Here is a 10,192-nt window from a genome sequence, read left to right on the forward strand (position 1 = left end):
AATGTAGTGTAAATTAATCTTCACTTCATATTTTGTCAAAACACTGTCTTCGTCCACTGATCACATCCAGTGCTGCACACATTCCAGCCACTACACCCACCACTAAGAGCAGAATATTTCATTAGAGGAAGCACAAGAATCAGATTTCTGTTCAAAATCTCAGCAAAAGCTAATAAAATAACTTAAAAAAAATTCACTATGAAATTAAAAAGATTGATCCAAAGAGTTGAGTTGTTACATTCATTCCATTATGATATATGTAGAATTTTATATAATGAGCATCAATTGATAAATTATTGAATGCATTAAATGGCCACATTTCATTGAGGAGGCTGTGCTTTCAGGCTTTACATACCTGAAAACTAGTTAGTAACTCTACATTTCTTAACATCAGAAGCTACAGTCTTCCTGAAGACAAAGGTCTTTAAAACAGTTTAGTGCTTAACATTCATAACATAACAGAGCAACTTATTTCAAACGGTATTTTGGCAACTCTTAATCTGGGCAAGAGTAGGGGCTTTTGAAAAATAAAGCTTTGAGGCGGCTTGTCATTTAGGGCTAAATTTTAACAGGATGTGAAAGTTTGAAGTCGTATGCTTTAAACAGAACTTTGAAGTTACTCATTGGTTCAAAATGGTCTTATGGAAAAACTAATCTATAACAAAAACTTGGATTGAATGCCTCCTCGTATTATAACAAAAACTTACATCTGAGCAAAGCCTATAAAGGTTCCAAGCGGGACAGAGTTAGGAACGAGAGGCTATGACATTTACAGCAGCAGGCATTTTCTCTTCCTCTTCTTGATGGGGTGGGCAGAGGACTGCTCTGATGCTTCATGTAACAACACTGTCTTGAGGCCCCGCTCTGTGAGAGCCAGGCAATATCCCAGAAGCCTATATATACCTGTTTTCCATCTACCATAACACTGGCAGAATAGTTGTGAAAGACAGGGGGAATATGATCTCCAGGAATTCATTGCTTGTGTAACTGATCAGTAGGCAAGTTTTATTTACAGCTCCACTTCCCGCCACCACACAGTTGATGGACGGCATCTGGGCCACCATCCACACCACCTGGCTCTTAGTGCACTGGCAGCCAATATAAAGCACATTTTAATAATTGTACTACTAACTACAGTCCATGGTTTAATTTAGGGTTCACTGTGTAGTGTAGTTCCAAGGATTTAAAAAAATATGTATTATTTTACTATATATATATAACCTAACATTTTCCCTTATATCCACATTCAGATATTTATTTTGGTGCTGTTAATTATGTTCATGATGTTTTCTACCATCACCACCATCCATTACCAAACTGTTTCCAGGTTTCAGATAGTAACCCTGTACATAAAAAAAAAAAGCCTTAACTTCCCATTCCTTATCCCCACCCCATCCCCTGGTAACCCATATTCTAGCTTCTGACTCTTACAAGTTTGCTTATTCTAATTATTTCAAATCAGTGAGATCATACAATATTTGTCCTTTTATGTCTGGCTTATTTCACTCAGCAAGATGTCTTCAAAATGTGGCAGTTTCTTAAAAATAAGAAAATAATGAAGTTTGCTTCATCAAATGACTCTTCATTCACAAAAGATTTCTCTGTAGCGTGCAATGCCATTTGATAGCATTTTACCTACAGTAGAACTTTCTTTCAGAATTGGAGTTAATCCTCTCAAACCCTGCTGTTGCTTTACCAACTAAGTTTATGTAATATTCTAAATCCTTTTTTGTCACTTCGAAAGTGTTCAAGCATCTTCACCAAGACTAGACTCCTCAAGAAACCACTTTCTTTACTCATCTATAAGAAACAACTCCTGATCTAGTTTTATCATGAGGTTGTAGCAATTCAGTCTCAGGGTCCACTTCTAATTCTAATTCTCTTGTTATTTCCACCACATAAACAGTTACCTCCTCCACTGAATTCTTGAACTTCTCAAAGTCATCCATGTGGGTTGGAATCAACTTCCAAACTCCTGTTAATGTTGATATTTTAACCTCCTTCCATGAGTGATGAATGTTCTTAATGGCATCTAGAATGGAAATCCTTTCCAGAAGATTTTCAATTTTGCTTGCCCAGATCCATCAGAGGAACCACCAATTATGGCAGCTATAGCCTTATGAAATGTATTTCTTTAATAAATAAGACTTGAAAACCTAAATGACTCCTTGATCCATGGGCTGCAGAATGGATGTGGTGTTAGCAGACATGAAAACAATGTTAATCTCATTGTATATCTCCATTAGAGCTCTTGGTTGACCAGGTCCATTGTCAATAAGCAGTGGTATTTTGAAAAGAATCTTTTTATGAGCAGTAGGTCTCAACAGTGGGCATAAAATATTCAGTAAACCATATTGTAAACAGATGGGCTGTCATCCAGGTTTTGTTGTTACATTTATAGAGCCAGGCAGAAAAGATTTAATGTAATTCTTAAGGGCCTTATGATTTTTAGAATGGTAAATGAGCACTGGCTTCAACTTAAAAGTCACCAGCTGCAATAATAGCTCCTAACAAGAGTCAGCCTGTCCTTTGTAGTCTTGAAGCTAGGCATTGACTTCTCCTCTCTAGCATGAAAGTCCTAGGTGGCATCTTCTGCCAGTAGAAGGCTATTTTGTGTATGTTGAAAATCTGTTGTTTGGTGTAGCCACCTTCATTGATGATCTTAGCTAGATCTTCTGGATAGTTTGCTGTAGCTTCTCCATCAGCACTCAGTGCTTCACCTTGCATTTTTATGTTACAGAGATGGCTTATTTCCTTAAACTTCATGAACCAACTTCTGCTAGCTTCAAACTTTTCTTCTGCAGCTTCGTTACCTCTCTCAGCCTTCATAGAATTGAAAAGAGTTAGGATCTTGCTCTGGATTAGGCTTTGGCTTAAAGAAATGTTGTGGCTGGTTTGGTCTTCTATCCAGACAACTAAAACTTTATGTCAGCAATAAGCCTATTTTGCTTTCTTATCATTCATGTGTTCACTGGAGTAGCACTTTTAATTTCCTTCAAGGACTTTTTCTTTGCATCCACAACTTGGCTAACTGGTACAAGAGGCCTAGCTTTTGGCCTACGTTGGCTTTCGACATGCCTTCCTCACTAAGCTTAATCATTGCTAGCTTTTGACTTAAAGTGAGAAATGTGCTATTCTTCCTTTCCCTTGAATATTTAGAAGCCATTGTAGGGTATTAATTGGCCTAATTCCAATATTGTGGGGTCTCACAGAATAGGGAGGCCCGAGGAGAGGGAGAGAGATGGGGGAATGGCTGGCTGGTGGAGCAGTCAAAACACACATCTATCAATTCAGTTTACCATCTTATATGGGTGTGGTTTGTGGTGCCCCAAAACAATTAAAATAGTTACATCAAAGATCACCATAATAGATTTAATAATAATGAAAAAGTTTGAAATATTGCAAGAATCACCAAAACATGACACAGATGTGAAAGGAACACATGCTGTTGGAAAAATGTCACCAATATACTTGTTTAATGCAGGGTTGCCACAAACCTTCAATTTGTAAAATAATGCAATACCTGTAAAGTGCAATAAAATGAAGTGCAATTAAACAAGATATGCCTGTACTAGAGACATAGGGGATATAAAAAGTGAAGTATGGTGACCAATTCTGGTTCCAAGCCCTGTGCACTTTTTCTTGTATGTCAGAGTTTCCTTATAAATGTTTATTGAATGACTAGGAATGTTTGGAAAAAAATGTAGAGTCCAGTACACAGTCTTTTCCAAAAGGGAAAACAGAGTTGGTAGCAAAGACTTTTAAACTATTCCCTATTCTGACCACCAGGTGACACTATTTTCACAAGTAATAGGCCTTAGTTGCTTTCCAAAATAGAACTACATCCATGGGTGTGTAGAGTATGTTTATGAAACTATCAATACCTTACAGAAAATTTTACCTTCAAACTTAAAAGATTGTTACAAAGTTTTGTTTTTACCTGAAAACTGACTATTTTCAATGCTGTGTAAAGGAATGAGCATGAAGCCTGAAGGAATCTTGGAACTATATATTTTAGGACTTGAATGATAGGACCCTAATATTCAAAAGCTGCCAGCTTTAACTTCCAAATTTTGGATATTGGTCTTCCTAGATAAATGGCACCTTTTTTTGTTGTTGTTGTTTAAATCTTGCCCTGCCCTTTATAGATGCTTATTTTATTTATATAAATATACAACAGGGTAACAATAGCCAATTCCAAAGCATCAAGTGACATTAGTAATTTAGTATTTAAGAAAAAAAATATTTGGATTCTCTTTGACAAGTTATATTTCAGTGATCTCATACTCAACTCAGTCAAAATCTGCTTTAATCAGCTTTCAAGACAAAAGTGACGGAAGGAGTCAACTGAGAGAGGACACTGAAGACATACTTATTCTTTTCTGTCTCTCCTTCTTTTAATCTCTTTTCCTTCTTGCCCTATCACTTTTATTGTCACACTTATTTTCCTTTACTCTTTCCATTCTCTCATAATGATATGCCTTTAAGTTTATGCCAAATATGAAAATTTCAAACTTATAAAAAGTTGAAAAAATTTACAGTGAATACCTCTATACCAACCACCTAGATTCTGCAATTAAGTTTACTATACTTGCTTTATTACATGTCTGTACATCCTCCATCAATCAATTCATCTTATATCTGTGATCCATTTTAATGTTTGTTGCAGACATGAGTTATACACCACCCCCCCCCAAATAATTCAACATGTGATAGGCCTCTAAGTTTTATCTGCCAACATAAATCTTTTGGGTTTGCAACACCTTTTTAATGAAAAACATTGTGCACTTTTAGTGAAGTTTAGAGGACGTTTCTTCCATTTGATGGACCTTAGGGTCTCAATTTCTTGCCTTACTCTGCGAGCATTACAACACTTTTTGAAATAGGAATACTTTCTTGGCAGACTTCCCTCCTCGGGGCCCATCCAGGATGGTTGAAGTTTAGTCAGGCAGTCAGTGGTGATGAAGGCTGGGTCATGGTCTTTGGCTGGACAAAGTCCTCAATAACCATCCCTGCCCTCCACATTCCATGGCATGGCCTCTCTCACCTGCTATGAGATTTCTAGGAGAAGGTCTTGTTCCTTCCCACAAGGATTAAGGTACAATGTCAGTTTCAAGAGCAGAGCATGTTGCTGTGGAAACCTTAAGTTATTCAGAGTTGCAAAATGATAGCAGTAATCAGCAACACAACCTGAAACACTTCATAATTGTCCCTGGAGAATAATAAGGTGAAATGTTTTATTCTTAGATGAAGGAATTTCTGTGCTTTTGTCCTCTGAGGAGCTTCTGGAAGGTAGTTGTTGCTGAGTGAGAAACTAAGGTGTTGGGAGAAGGTAGCCTCTGGTGGCTAAGACAGACTCTAGTTTCCCTTGTTGTGTCCTTTAGGCAAGTCATTTATTATTTCTGAGCTGCAATTTGCTCTTCTGAAAAACGGGAAGTCAGTCTAGAGCTGAAAGGGATCTTGGAGGTAATCTAAAGTTGTGTGATTCTCTGAAACAAATGAAGCGTTCACACTTTGGAGGGGAAACTGCTATAAATGAGAAACTGACAGTGAAAGGGAAATTCTTCACACAGCCCTGGTCTTCCTCATGTCTATCTTTCAAAAAACTCATGTTTATACATTATGCTTTGACAGTCCTTAACATTTAATCTATATGTAGTCCTAAGGATAGCTCGTGACTATTGCCATTATGGTACAGTAGAATTGTTAACCTTTTGTCAGGAAAATATGATTTTTCTGTTTGAGAAGATGAAAATGCATACCATCTGAAGTGTGCAATCACTGGCTTTTATTATAATCACAGAGTTGTGCATTCATCACCACAATCAATTTTAGAACGTTATATTACTCCAAAAAGAAAAACCCCGTACCCCTTAGCAGTCACCTCTCATTCCCTCTATCCTCCTCCAGTCATACATAACCAATAATCTAATTCTGCCTCTATAGATTTATTTATATTAATATTTTATAAAAAATGGAATCATACCATATGTAGTACTTTGTGTCTGGTTTCTTTCACTTAGCATAACGCTTTCCAAAAAATTATTGTTATTTTATTTTATTGTTCTTTATTAGAGAAGTTGTGGGTTTAAAGAACAATCATGCATAAAATACAGGATTCCCACACACCACCACAATAACTACAACTTTCATGGGTGTGGAACATTTGTTACAATTGATGGCACATTTTTTTCTTTTTTAAATAGCAATGTTACAAGTTACAAGTTACTCAGTTAACACAAGATAACTACAACAACAATAAATCCATTTTAGTCAGCAGTTACAATCCCCCCCTATTTTTGTTCATTCCTAGGTCTTGAGGGATTTGGGAAAATGACCACTCGGGTCAATAATCAAGTCAAAAAACAATGACATCTTGATTGGTATTGTCTCATCAAAGTCCCACTGCCTATGAATGTATATCATTTAAACATCCAAGTATTGGAGCCAAGCATGCAGGACTTTCATTGCTTGCAAAAACTGAAAAAAATTAAAAAATTAAAAAATTAAAAAAAATTGAAGAACTTTAGAGCATTTGTTGATGTGGACAAATTTAGAGCTGCTTTCACATTATGAAGTAACTTTTGAGGGCTAATAATAATGAGATGATGCAAGAGTAAGTTTCCTTAATTTGGGCAGAAATAATTGTATGTAAACTGATAAGATTTTGCTTCAAAGTCAAATCAATTCTCCTAGGAAAGTGAACCAGTTTTGTCAATGTGGGTTCAAATATTAAGGGAAATGATACTTTGGTACTCTATTCAGTTACTGGAAAATTTTTAAATATGTTTAAACAACTTGGATATATACATCTGCTTGAAGATCAGTATATTTATGAACCCTTAATACAGATCAAGTATTTCTCATTAAAATTTAATGTCCAAATTGATAGGTGCTACACACACACAATACATACCAGATTTCAAACTCAGTGTGAAAAAAGGTTGTAAAATATCTCAGAAATTCATATTACAGGGGAAATTATACTCTTTTTGATATATTGGGTTAAATAAATAGGTTATTAACATTTTTAAAAATGACCACTATTATGGAGCAGAGGAATGGAATTATTTTGCCTGCCATTGAGGATACTCCTTGCTTTTGGGATGGGGCTAATCCATCCTTATCTTTTTGTTGGTTGTCCGGGGCAGGCCAGAAGAACTGGACAGTGGGAGTTGACTTCCCACCTGCTGGGTTTCAGGGCTCCACCAGCATAGGCACAATCCAGAGACTTTAAGTCTCTGAGAAATAAACTTAACAAGTAAATTGAAGATTATGGGTTCAAGTAAAAGAGGTAGATGAATCATAATTATGGGATTTATAAGTGAATAGAATTACGATATATTGGAGAAATAGCTTTTCATAGATTCTGAGAGCCCTCCAAGGGGGTGTTGATTTTATGTAGCCATGTGGCTTGCCTATGTTGTCCAGACATCCCTAGGGCTCTCAGGAGCACTTTTGTTTGAGGTTTTGCATACTAAGACAGTTTGTGAAATCTGGTTGGGATCTGCATAAGAGTAACCTCCAGAATGGCTATCTGATTCTATTTGAAATTCCTTAGCCATAGAAACTCTGTTTTATTTAATTTTTCCCCCTGTGGATCCAGATCTTTCTCCAAATACATCACTGATTAATGCTTGGTAATAATCCCTTAGTGCCAGGGAGACTATCCCTGGGAGTTGTGCCCCATGTAGGGGGGAGGTTGTGAGTTAATTTTAAGTTTGGCTTATAGAGATGCCATACTTGAACAACAATGAGGTTTTCAGGGGGTAACCTTTAGGCATTACTTATAATTAGGCATGGTTTTGTTATTACAGAAATATGGTTCCAAAAAAAAAAAAAAGACTTATGACAACAAGGACATATTTATGTCCCATAGAATATGTGGCTATGTAGAGTTCAAGTTGTTCAAAAGGGCCCTGTTAGTCAAGACACCTGACCTTGTCCCACTTTTCTTTTCTTACCAGGGTTATGTTAATTGATAGGTAGAATAGAATTTATATACTTGCCTTGTTTCTTGTGTAAAGTTTTTGTTTGTTTGCTGAAGATGAAGCTTTGACCTGCAGCTTTCAGAGAAGCATCAGAGTAAAACAGTTTGACAAGTAAATTTGGTTGTTTCTGTGACATGTAACATTTTTCTAAGAATAAAAATATAATATTCCCATATAACCCCCCCTTTTTGACAATTATTTAAGATCTTTATTAACAGGTGCTTGCAGTTTGTTGACTTTTTTGAAAAAATCAAGTTGTAAACTTTTATTAAACTTTTATTAAAAATGAGGTTCTTAAAAATCTCAACTTGATTAGATATGAAACAATTTAAAAACTTTTAAATGTGTATTGAGAAAAACCAGGCTTTTTAAAAAACACGTTTGTCATTACCAAAAAGAGACATCTTTAGGTAAAAATAATAAAAGCCTCATGCTACATAGATAATGCAGATAGTTCTGGTTATCTGGTCAACCGGCAAAAAGCAAGCACTTAAGGTCTTCAGCTCCAATCTTTTGTTCATTTCTTATTGCTGGAATTTCATATTCACTTATTGTTAGATGGCTAAACGGGATGATGGTAGAGATGGTAAGCCGGCATTTACTCAGCCCCGCCCTGCTCAGCCTCCGGAGTAGACAAATTGTCAGCTGGTGGATCGGCTGCTTTTGTCTCTTTGCGATCTTGTGGTTTAGGGTTTTCCGGGAGTCTGCGTTGGTAATTGAAGTAACGGCAGTACCGACGTTGAGGTGGCCGCTGATCTTGGGTCTCTTCTCCTTGATTTCGCTTATTATCTTCATTGCCGTCCTCTCTAGGCTGTCTTTGGCGAGGAGGGCCCCTGTGGAATCGTGGGCTGCCTCATTGGTGTACCTTTCTCTCTTGCACCCTGGTTGTCAGCACCCTCCATCACTTCTTGCACAGGAGGGTTGGCATACTGTGGGCGACGCCCATAGGGTCTCCGCATGTAGTTAGGTGGGAATCGTCGCCTGCGGTGGGGCCGGCGTTGTTGTTGGGCCTGGCCTTCGGGAGCACACTCTGATCCCTCATTTTTCCCCCACTCTCACTATTTTGGTAACTTTGCTGGTAATTGCATGGAGGACCCCTAGGACGTGGATAACGTCTATAATGGTTAAGGTCTGCTGCGTATTTACTGCCTTGCGCTGGAACTCCACCAGGGCATGTGACATTTGCTGCCTCTGCCCCCTGGTGTACAAACACCTCTTCCTTGGTGTCATTCCTGTTGATGAAACCATATCCATTCTTACATTGAACCATTTTACTGTTCCCAAAACTTCCCTTGCGATGACCTTCTTGTCCCCGCCGGCAGGCGCCGCCGATGTGAGGCCTCCTGGGACGCCGCTCCCTGCGCCGCTGCCCGTGGTGCGGGGCTTGGTGTCCGCAGAGCTGAGGGCGAGGGCGGGCGGCTGCTGGGTCTCCGCCTCCCTGCTCATGGTTGCGGTGATGGTGACTGGGGCCGGCTGCGGCAGCTGCGGCTCCTCCCTGGTTTCTCCCGGTGTGTGATGGTAACTAGGCCGGCGGCGGCGGTGGGGCTGCTCAGGGCTCTCTGGAGTCCGCTCTCTGCTCCCGCTACCGATCGACCTCACCTCCCGTTGTTAACATTAGCATTTGTGTGGTACATTTTATCCAACTGATACAAGGATATGAAAATATTACTGTTAACTAGAGTCCATAGTTTGCATCAGGTGTATTTTTTCCCCATATACCACCCTATTATTAACACCTTGTTGTAGCGACATACTTTTGTTATAATTCATGAAAGAGTATTCTTTTATATTTTTACTGTTAACCGCCGTGATGATACACAACAGGGTTCACTGTGTTATACAGTCCCTTGTTTTATCCTCTAGCTTTCCTTCTGGTAACATACACGACCCAAAACTTCCCCTTTCAACCATATTCAGCATTGTTAATTACACTCACAATAACGCATTACCATCACCACTAACCATTTCCAAAACATTTACAATCAACCTAATTAGAAATTCTGAACAAATTAAGCATCAGCTCCTCATTCTCTATCTCCATTCTATCTCCTGGTAACCTTTTTCTAGATTCCAATTCTATGAATTTAATTATAATTAGTTCATATCAGTGAGGTCATACAATATTTGTCCTTTTGTGTCTGGCTTATTTCACTCACCATAATGTCCTCAAGGTTCATCCATATTGTTGCATGCCTCAGGAC

General features: G+C 38.2%; 1 pseudogene; it reads right to left on the reverse strand.

The window, feature by feature from the left end:
- Positions 1-8,423: 8,423 nt before the first annotated feature.
- LOC119520477 lies at positions 8,424-9,437 on the reverse strand (annotated as a pseudogene).
- Between the last annotated feature and the right edge of the window lie 755 nt (positions 9,438-10,192).

Source organism: Choloepus didactylus, chromosome 2 (genome assembly GCF_015220235.1).
Source record: "Choloepus didactylus isolate mChoDid1 chromosome 2, mChoDid1.pri, whole genome shotgun sequence".
NCBI lineage: Eukaryota > Metazoa > Chordata > Mammalia > Pilosa > Megalonychidae > Choloepus > Choloepus didactylus.